Source organism: Elephantulus edwardii, unplaced genomic scaffold, assembly GCF_000299155.1.
Source record: "Elephantulus edwardii isolate Elephantulus edwardi_28Jun2011 unplaced genomic scaffold, EleEdw1.0 scaffold00065, whole genome shotgun sequence".
NCBI lineage: Eukaryota > Metazoa > Chordata > Mammalia > Macroscelidea > Macroscelididae > Elephantulus > Elephantulus edwardii.
The window spans coordinates 16,429,517-16,439,469 of record NW_006399815.1 but is presented as its reverse complement, the minus strand read 5'-3'; the positions used below and the strand labels follow the sequence as shown (position 1 = coordinate 16,439,469).

The 9,953-nt window shown below is 39.2% G+C and overlaps 1 pseudogene; it reads right to left on the bottom strand.

Annotated features, from left to right (window-relative positions):
- Positions 1-7,841: 7,841 nt before the first annotated feature.
- Positions 7,842-9,566, bottom strand: LOC102863646 (annotated as a pseudogene).
- Positions 9,567-9,953: the final 387 nt, after the last annotated feature.

The following is a 9,953-nucleotide window of genomic DNA, read 5'->3' as shown; positions in this document are numbered from 1 at the left end:
AGCACTTTCTGCAGAAGGTAAAGGAATACAGCCTTCAATACAGATTGAAGCTCAATATCAAGAAAAAAAAAGATTCTCATCACTGGGCTCATATGGTAGTGGTGGTGATTGTTGCCGCTGTTGGTTTTGTTTTGTTTTGTTTGTTTTGGGGGTTTTTTTGGTTAAGTGCCATCGAATCCTAGACAACTCATAAGGACCCTATGAACTAAAGACCTGAACACTTGTATAACTTTCATATGGTACTTCCTGAAAATTTTCAGTGTCAATCCTTTTTGGTCCAGTGATTTTTTGTGTTCTGTCCATCTTCTTTTGATGCTTTTTGGGTTATAAAATATATTACCACAACATCTTTCAATATTGTGACTCAAGGCTTAAATTTATTTTTCAGTTTCTCAAATTGAGAAAATGCAAGGCAAGTTCTTCACTATTTATTCTCTTATTCCAGCTCTCTGAACATTCCATCATAATACTTTGTTTTGTCTCCCTGAGCTGTCCTTTGAAATCTACTGTTCAGCTCTTTTACTTTGGTATGATTCCCTTTGTTTGGGCTTCTCAGTGCTCTAAAGCAAGCTTTAGAATATCTTCTGACATCCACTTCAGTTTTTCCTTCTTGCCTATCTTTGTAATGATTTTTTGCTTTCTTCATGGATAATATCCCTGATCAGGTCTTGATTTTTGATGTTCAGTGCTTCAAACCTATTAGACACAGAAACATTCATGTCTTAGGGCACAGACTTCTCCTTGGGAGTCTAAAAGGAAATATATGCTATTCTATAAATTCTTAGTTCAAATTCAGATACAGGTATACCTTAGAGATACTTAATATTCTGTTTCAGACTACTCTAATAAAGTGAGTATGACAATAAAATGAGTCCCGGGAAATTTTCATTTTCCCCTTCTTCTGAGTAGAATAGCACTGATCTGTCCATCTGCTGTTACAGAGGTAACTCATGGTTGCTGTGATGCTAAACACTGTGACACTGTACAAGTTGAAGGTTTATGGCAATCCTTCATTAAGCAAGTCTGTCATCACCATTTTTACAATAGCCTGTGCTCAGTTTGTGTGTCTGTGTCAAATTCTTCTCAAAATGTTTCAGGCTTGATGGCTTAGGGTAGGGAGTTGTACTCCCAACCCGTAGTCAGGCAGTACAAATTCACCAATTGTTCTGCTGGAGAAAGATGGACAATTTTATCTCCTGCAATTTATAGCTACTGAAAACTCACTTATAGGGTCAGCTATGAGTTGGTTCCAACTCAGCGGTAAATAAACAATGATAACGTTGAATATTTAATGGATTATGGCCCACCATAAGCATAACATTTATATGCATTATTGTTGCTGTTAAGTGCCATCAAGTCATAGACCCTTTGACCTGTTAAGTGCCATCGAGTCATAGTGACCCTTTGACCTGATGAAAGACCTGAACACCCGTATAACTTTCATTGTTTCTCCAAGTTCATAGAGTTCCTTGAGGAAAGATATTTTGCAAGTGGATGCTACTACTGCTTCCAATCTAGTTTTAATCCGGGAGTTCTACCAAATTGTTCACCATGGGTAACCATTATCACTTATTTTTTTTTAAAAGCTGTTCTTGAATTCATCTGAAGAGAATACACACAAGCCAAGCAAATAACATTTTGAGAACAATGGTAAAGAATTTGCTCTGAGACCAAAACATACTGTAAAGCTACAGTGATTAAAACATTGTGGGGTTGTCACAAGAATAAACAAATAATCCAATGGGACAGAATAGCAAGTCCAGAAACAGACTCATGTGTATAATGGGACTATTAGTATGTGATGAATTTCAAATGGTATGATATTTCAAATGAGTGGGTGGAGCAGGAAATTAAGCATGAATGGAATACTTACACAGTGTAAGTGATTAGCACTTAGCTGCTAACTGAAAAGCCAGCAATTTTGAATCTACCCAGAGGATTCTTCAAAGAAAGACCCAATCATCTACTTCCAAAGATTCAACCACTGAAAAGGCCATGCAGCACAATTCTGGTGACATGTTGTGAGCTAGAATGAACTTGAAGGCAGCAAGTGATGGTGATGGTGTTAAACAGTGTTAGTACATACCCATTTGGATATAAATGAATTTCAATCCTTATCTCATACATGAACACAAAGAATTTTCTAAAGGGTTACAAGAACTAGGTTTTGGGGATTTTTTTGTGTGTGTGTGGGGTGGGGTTTGTTGTTGTTTTTTACTACTAAAGAGCAAAACTTCCTAAGAAAACAATGGGAAGGTTGGACAATATTCTTATTTCAAAGTTTTGTGCAGGTAAGAACACTATAACATGTCAAAAGGACAAGAGAAACTTTCCATTTATGTCCACCTTTCTCTAGTTTCTGTCTTCATCTCTCTGAGGCAGTCTCCCTGTCCAGTCCATGACTTCAGGTCTCCAAGGATTGACTCTTTTTTTCCTGGATCTCTGAGCCTCACTCTTTTGAGTTTCTCCCCACCTCCTCTTTACATTGCCTACTTGGTGTCATCGAGTTATCAGAGCTCTGTTTCCTCAAGGGAAGTAGAAGGCATATAGTGGACTAAATAGGTTATAAGAAAAGAAAGAAGAAGCCAAAGTTAGGGAGAACTATTATCTATACCTAAACCAAAGCGTCCAGATTCATATTATATGCAGGAATATAAATCAACACAATACTCCTATAGAAAATTGGATAAAGGCTATAACAGGCAATTCTCAGACTGCCTTCAGAGCTGGATGCTTATTCTCCAATTTCTGAGAATTTTAGCACCCCAAGACTCTCATGGAGCCCCTTCTTAGGAATAGTCCTTAAAGAAGAGAGTCATAAACTTATGGCTCCTCCTGTGGGACAGGCTACATCCATTGTTTGCCCATGAGGGGTATAGAGTATTAGTCCCTTTACCTGATTTCTTTTTTTTATTGCAAACATTGAAAAGTTGCAAGGGCTAGTGGTTTAATATGACCCGCTGCTAAATATTGTTAAAACTTCTAATTTCTCTCTAGTAAGTGGCCACTGCTCCACCCAAATTGGTTTTATCTGTTAGCCAAGTTAAGGAGAGAGCATGAGGAACAGTGGCCCTCATTATAAATTAGTATCTGCTCTCCCTTATCGGTTACTCTTTGCTTCTCCCTTGCTGCTTTAGAATTCTCTCTTTATCTTTGATTCTGGCAAATTTGACTATGATATGTCTTAGTGCTTTTCTTTTGGGGTCTATTCTATCTGGTGCTTGCTAAGCTTATTGAATGTATTCTCTCATTGAATATATATTCTTCATTACACTTGGGAAGTTTTCTTCTAATAATTTTTCCACAACTATTTTGGTGCCATACTTGCTTCTTCCTGTTATGAGATTCTGATGATGTATATGTTATTTCTCTTGATGGTGTTCCACATTATTCTTACGTTTTCTTTTTCCTGACAACATCTGAAACCTTTGACCTCATCTTTTGGATCATGGTTTATTGTTTTTTCTGCCTTTTTTTTAGATTTTTTTTTTCATCTCCTCCTGGTTTTTACTTGCAGTGTCCTGTAATTCTTTCAGTTTGTCTTACACCCATTTAAAATAATCAGTCATTGTTCTTTTAAATTCTGCATCAGAAAGTTCCATCAGACTTTTTGGCTTCAGGAAATCCATTGATACTGTGTCACTTTTTGAGGGTGACATCTTGATTTGCACTTGTTTAGGGGGTAAGATAGCCTGCTTCTTATGTGACATTGTAGTAGTAGAGTTTTTCACACCTGAGGTTATGATAGGTTCTTGATCTGAACTCCCTGTTCCAGAAGAGGACGTGGCCTTTGCCCATGTCTCCCTCTGAACTTCCCACCCAATCAAGGTTTCAGTTTAAAGCCTGTGAAAATAGCCTCTTCTGTCAAATAACTTTTGCAGCTAGGTCAGACCAAGGTGCTCCAGACTAAAGGCAAATGAGTTGACTGGACATGAGAAGATGCAAGGCGGAGCATGGACTCATGGGTGCATGGGCACAGGGCAGACACAGGCACAGGGAAGGCACAGGTGCAGGGCAGGCATGGATGCAAGGAGGGCACACACACAAGGCTCATGTGCAGACACGCACCAGGCAGGCATGAGCACAGACACTCATTAAGTGGTGCATGCAAGGACCTCACTCAAATTCCAGGTGTCTGTCTTGTTTCTGGTGGCTTACTCCAGGTGGCTTGCTCCCTGTCAGGCATCTCTCCCAGTCCAGCATCTCTCCCAAAACTTATTCTTAAGATGATTTTGAAATTCAGATGAAATAGACTCAAGATCATATCTTGGTTCTCATGATTTCTTTTCATTTTCTTCAGCTTCAATTTGAACTTGCACATGAGTGATTGATGGTCTGACCCACAGGCCTCTGAAAACCCCATGTACAGTAGAGGAACATGGACAGTTATAGTAGTAGTAGTAATAGTAATAGTAGTAAAAGTAGTAGAGAAATAGTAGTAATAGTAGTAGTAGTAATGGTACAGGACAAGGTGGAAGTCAGTCAAAATCAGGAAAAATAATTACAAAAATTATTTAGTAATTGGAACATGGATTGTGCATAGAATGTTAAAAAACTGTAGCTAAATAAATAAACTCACTAGAAATTGTGAAAAATTAAATGGAACCCAAGAACACTGACATACTAGCGATTATTGAGATGAGCTGGAGCTAGCTTTGGCCACTTCAAATCAGATAATCATATATAGTGTAATATGCTGGGAATGAAAAACAGAAGAATAATGATGTTGCAATAATGTTCAAAAAGTCAATTTCAAGTTATATTATGAAATGAAATATTGTGAGAGGATATTATCCATACATATATAAGGAAGACTCACTTAATTGACTATTATTCAAACATATGCTTCTATATCTACAGCCAAAAAATAAATTGAAAATTTTTACCAAATCTTGCAGTCTGAAGTTGACCACACATGAATCTAGATGCATTTGATAATTGGAAATGATGAAGATGTAGTAGTAGTTGGAAAATATGGGTTTGGTGATAGAAATGAGGTTGGAAATAGAATAGCCTATTTCTCTAATAAACTCCTCAACTGTGAATTTTGTATGTTCCAATTATTTATTCTTGCACAAATCTATTTTACAAAGCATGAACAGACTTTATTCATAGGCTTCTTAGTCCCAATGGGCTGTATAGGAATCAGATTGACTATATCTATAGAAGAAATCATTGGAAAACCTCAAGATTAGCAGTCAAAATTAAACCAGGGGTCATCAATTACTCATGTTTGAGTGACTGGGGGGTGTGGTATTTTATTTTTTTCAAAATTTGTTATATGCAAAAATAAAAATACAGTAAATTTGAGTGACGGGGTTGGAAGGATCTGAATTGACTACCATGGCTCTTTCATTATTTCTTTTTTCTTGAACCTCTTTACCTATATCCTGACCAAAAAATAATTGAATACATTTTTTCCACTTTGAATATATTTTCTGACTTTCCTGTAATAGTGTTCCTCATTGCTAATATGCCTGGTGATTTGTCATCTTCCAGTTCTCAGAAACTTGTTTTTATCTTTTAAAAGTTTTTTCTTGCAGCTGTATGTAATGCTACTTGATATTTGTCACATTATCTCATTTGTTTTCTATGTAGCACTTACTACTGTTAAGCCTAATTGTATTTGTTAATATGTCAACTTATTATCTAAATTCTCAACTAGAATGTTACTTCTGTTAGAGAAGAAATCACTTTTCTCTGCTCTCTATTGTCAAAATTCAAGACAAAAGTATATTTGAATAAAGAAGTAAATTATAGAGAAGACAAATATCGTAATTGTTTTATTAATTATTTGAGCAAATGGCTCTCCAATTTGGAGTGCTAATAGCTCCTACATTTCACATAGAATGATAGTAACTCTAAAAAAGATACACTATGTACAATTACATTACAAAGTTGTCATGTCAAAACCCTAGAAAGATGGCTTTCTAGCCATTGCTTTGTCCTCTATATGGAGGCATAGTCTTCAGCTACCTTAACTGTGTGCACATGGCCTTGCAAATAATTAACAACTGTAGGACAATTATAAGGAAAAAAAACAACCACCTTCCACACTGTGAAGAGAACTATGAGACACTGTGAGAGATAGTGGTGGAGAGAGGGTACAGAGACTGTGACAGACAGTGATGAGACAGACTATGACACCACTGTGGTGAGACTATGAAGAGTTAAAGGTTTTGCTTGATGGATTATTGAAGGAAAACTGACTTGTAACTGCTCTGAGATAAAACTTGCTGGATGATTGAGGAAACCAGACGTTTATTTGTGCTGCTGAACTGAGCATGGAATTTCACTAACTGAGGAATTGTATCTTTCTGTAAATCTGCCTTGAGACTTCTGGACTAACCTGGACTTCCATTGTGTGATGTTTTTTGACTCTCCCACTCCCCAAACTATTTTCTTAATAAACTCTCAACCATGAATAAAGTTTGTCAGTTAATTTGTAATGAACATTGGAACCAATGGTTGGTAGAAATAGATGCATGCGGGATGACATGTCTAACCGTGTAGCTATTTGATTGGCACTATGGACAATATTCATGGAAACACTTCTCCTTTATGAAACTGGTAGAGGTCAGACTCAACCTTCTCCACATTGTATGTGTTCCTTATACAAAAGCATAACACAAATATTGGATAAAAGCAGGTGAAATTTCCCTTACACATAATTCTGCCAATTATTTCTGATTATTTTCTTGTTTTGTTGCTTTTCTCAATATAATACAATCAAATATCATCATACTAATTTCTTACTAAGTAAGACCCCACTTAAATGGTGCCATCTTGACTCACCTTGACTTTTTAGATTGTGGACTAACCAGTTTGGCTTGACTCTTCTATAAAAGCTCACTTTCATTTTCTGACAGGTACTAGCAGAAAAAAAGACTATTTGATACATTTTTAAAAATATATATAATCACTCCTCAGCCTTTGTCTAAGATAAAATGTAAAAATATATTTGTAATATTTTCATATTTTATACTTCTCTAGAACTGTTTTTATTTTAGCATATCCTACTAGTGACTTTTGTGGGTATTGTTTTTGTCGTTGTTAGGGAGACACTATTATTTAAGTTTGTATTTATATAATTGCAGGCAAAGTTATCCTATGATGATTGAATGACTACTTGTGGAAATCACCAAACCAGTGCCTGTGTAAGTTGTCATCTGATTTATTCCCTTGCTTCAGAATTAAAAACTAACTTTAAGATGTACTACTATTTTTAAAAAAGATGTGAAAAATTGCTTGTTATGAGAGCAGACAACTTTTATGCTTTAATCATTCAGCCTATAGTTTGTGGTTTGCTTATGTTGGCGATAAAATTGTCTTGATATATAGAGAGTACATGAGGCCAAGACTAAATAGATGTTGTATGTAAGTTGGTTGTACAACATAGAAATAGACTGAAGGGAAAAGCCTTCCTATAGTATAAATATCTAGGCGTGTGTGTACACCCTTTACATTTCTGGAAGATAAATTATTTTCTAATACAATAACATTTTACCCTGCTAATGAAACAAGAATTTCACACCACTATATATGTTTTCCCATTCCTCTAGGTCGTATAGCCCTAGTGTAGCCTAGGTTTTTTTTGTGGGTTTTTTTGTTTTGTTTTTTTGTTTGTTTAAGTGTTCGTTTTATTTCTCTTGTGCAAATGGTTACTGTCTAAAGCTCTCAAAGGACATGTACAGACACGGACACCCCGTGGGGGACACCCTGTGTAGGCGAGGATGGTCGGCTCCTCCCTGAGGCGGGCGGGGTGGGATGGGGGCGGGCGTGTCACAGAAACTCAGAGGAAGAGTCAAGTTCAGTCCCTGATTCAGCCGCTTGGGAGGGCCTCAGTAGGTGATTGTCCACTCTTTGACGGAGGTGTTGTGGGAGGTGGTGACCAGCGTGTGCTCTTCCAGCCAGGCCAGGCTGCTAACGTGGTGCAGCCACTGAGCATCTTGGATCTTGACTCTGGTCTCGGGGTCACTCAGGGTCCAGACATACATCATCATGTCCATGCCACCAGAAGCAAAGTGCTCGTTGTCCGGGGACCAGGCCAGGCAGACAATCTTGGTGTGATACCCGTAGAAGATGTTGTTCTCCGAGTAGCCGTTGACCACGTTGAAGACTGTGACCATTTTGCTGGCGTCACACACGGCGAGGGAGGCCCCATCTCGGGAGTAGGCCAGATCTGTCACGGGGCCCTTGGCCTCCAGGAGCTTGTCCTCAGGCTTCAGCGATGAACCCACGATGGAGTAGAGGCGGACATTCCCGTCCGCACCTCCCACAGCTACCATGGCCCCCCCAGGGTGCAAGGCCACCACCTCAGGCTCATAGTGTTGACGCTGAAGCACTTCTTCTGGTCCTTGAGCAGCACAATCTGCCCAATGCACACGACCACCGTGTACCCCCTGGGGCCAACGGCCTCGCACTTTGGCTGAATGTCCAGCTTCACCACGCCTTGTCCACTGTAGTCCCGCAGCGTGAGGCTGGTGTACCGCACCACATAGTCCATGCTGCAGCTGACGAGCTGTCCGGCCTTGTCCATGCTCATCCTGGACACTTGGTTCGTGTGGCCTTTCCCAGAGAAGGAATCGTTCTCTCCGGTGTCTGAGTCCCAGTAATTGATGTGCCAGTCGTGGCTCCCAGAGTATAAGTTGCCATACCTTGGTCACTTTTGGTTGCTGTGAGGCTGAACACTGTGACACTGATGTGTCAAATTGCGTTAATGGTTGGCTACCTAATGCAGACAGAGAGTGGGGTGGAGCTCCCCAATTAAAACAAGCTTGGAAGGAGGAGTGGCATCCACTTCCATAATAGCTTGCCTCCGGAAACCCTATGAACCTGAAGAGAGGATGAAAGGAACCCAAGTGTCGAGGACTCTCCTTCATTGGGTCGCTATGAGTCTCCTACAACTCGATGGCACTTAACAACAACTACAACAACAACATATATGTCTTCCAGTATGTAATCAGATAATTGGGGAGATCCAGCAAACACTGTCCACCAGGGGTAACCATTATCACACTTGGCACATCAGTGTCAGAGTGCTCAGTATCACAGCAACCATGAGTTACCTCTGTAGAGCAACACACAGACCAGTGCTACACCACCTAGAAGAATGTTTGACAGGAAACCAATATGAACCAGGCCTAAGGGCCACAGATTAAAATCACCCATCTTGGGCTCGGTAACATAACTTTCTGTCCACTAGCTGGAGTGGCATCCACTTCTGAAATGGCTTGCCTCTGGAAACTCTATGAACAGTGCTCAGCCCTTTCGTTCATAGGGTGGCTATGAGTCGTCTATGACTCAATGGCACCACGAACAACAATGTAGTCTGAGTGTTTGGTTTAAATGGTGATCTCTATGTTTGTTGTTACTGTTGAGTGTCAGTAAGTTAATTCTATATCAACACACTGTACCAGACTAAAACTGACCCATGGGAATTTTCTTCTATAATCAATACTGAAGCAGATAACCTGATCTTCTCCTACACTGACTAAATGGTTTGGAATTGCCAATCTTTCATTTAGCACCTGGGGCATTAACTGTTGCCACACTCACCCATACATTGCTGTAGAGTAGAAGAAGACTCTTAACAGTCTGTCCCTCTAGCAGGTTTTTAGAGGCTACATTAATCATAGAGGGATTTTAGGAGCTTAGTGGTAAGAAGTTTAAGTGTCAAGCCAATAACATGTGATTTAAATTTACCAGCTGCTCCTCAGGAGAAGAAATGAACACTTTCCTCCTATGCAATTGCAGCAATGTAGATTACGTAGGAAAAAAAATTGCTTATTTATCTCTCAAGGAACAGCTGGTAGATTTAACCACCTGACTTTGGATTGCTAGTGCAACTTTTTATGAACTAGACCACTGAACCTCCCTGTTGAAACACTGTTGTTGTTGTTGTTAAGTTTCATCAACCATGACTCATAGTGACTCTCAGAGCAGCAGAACTG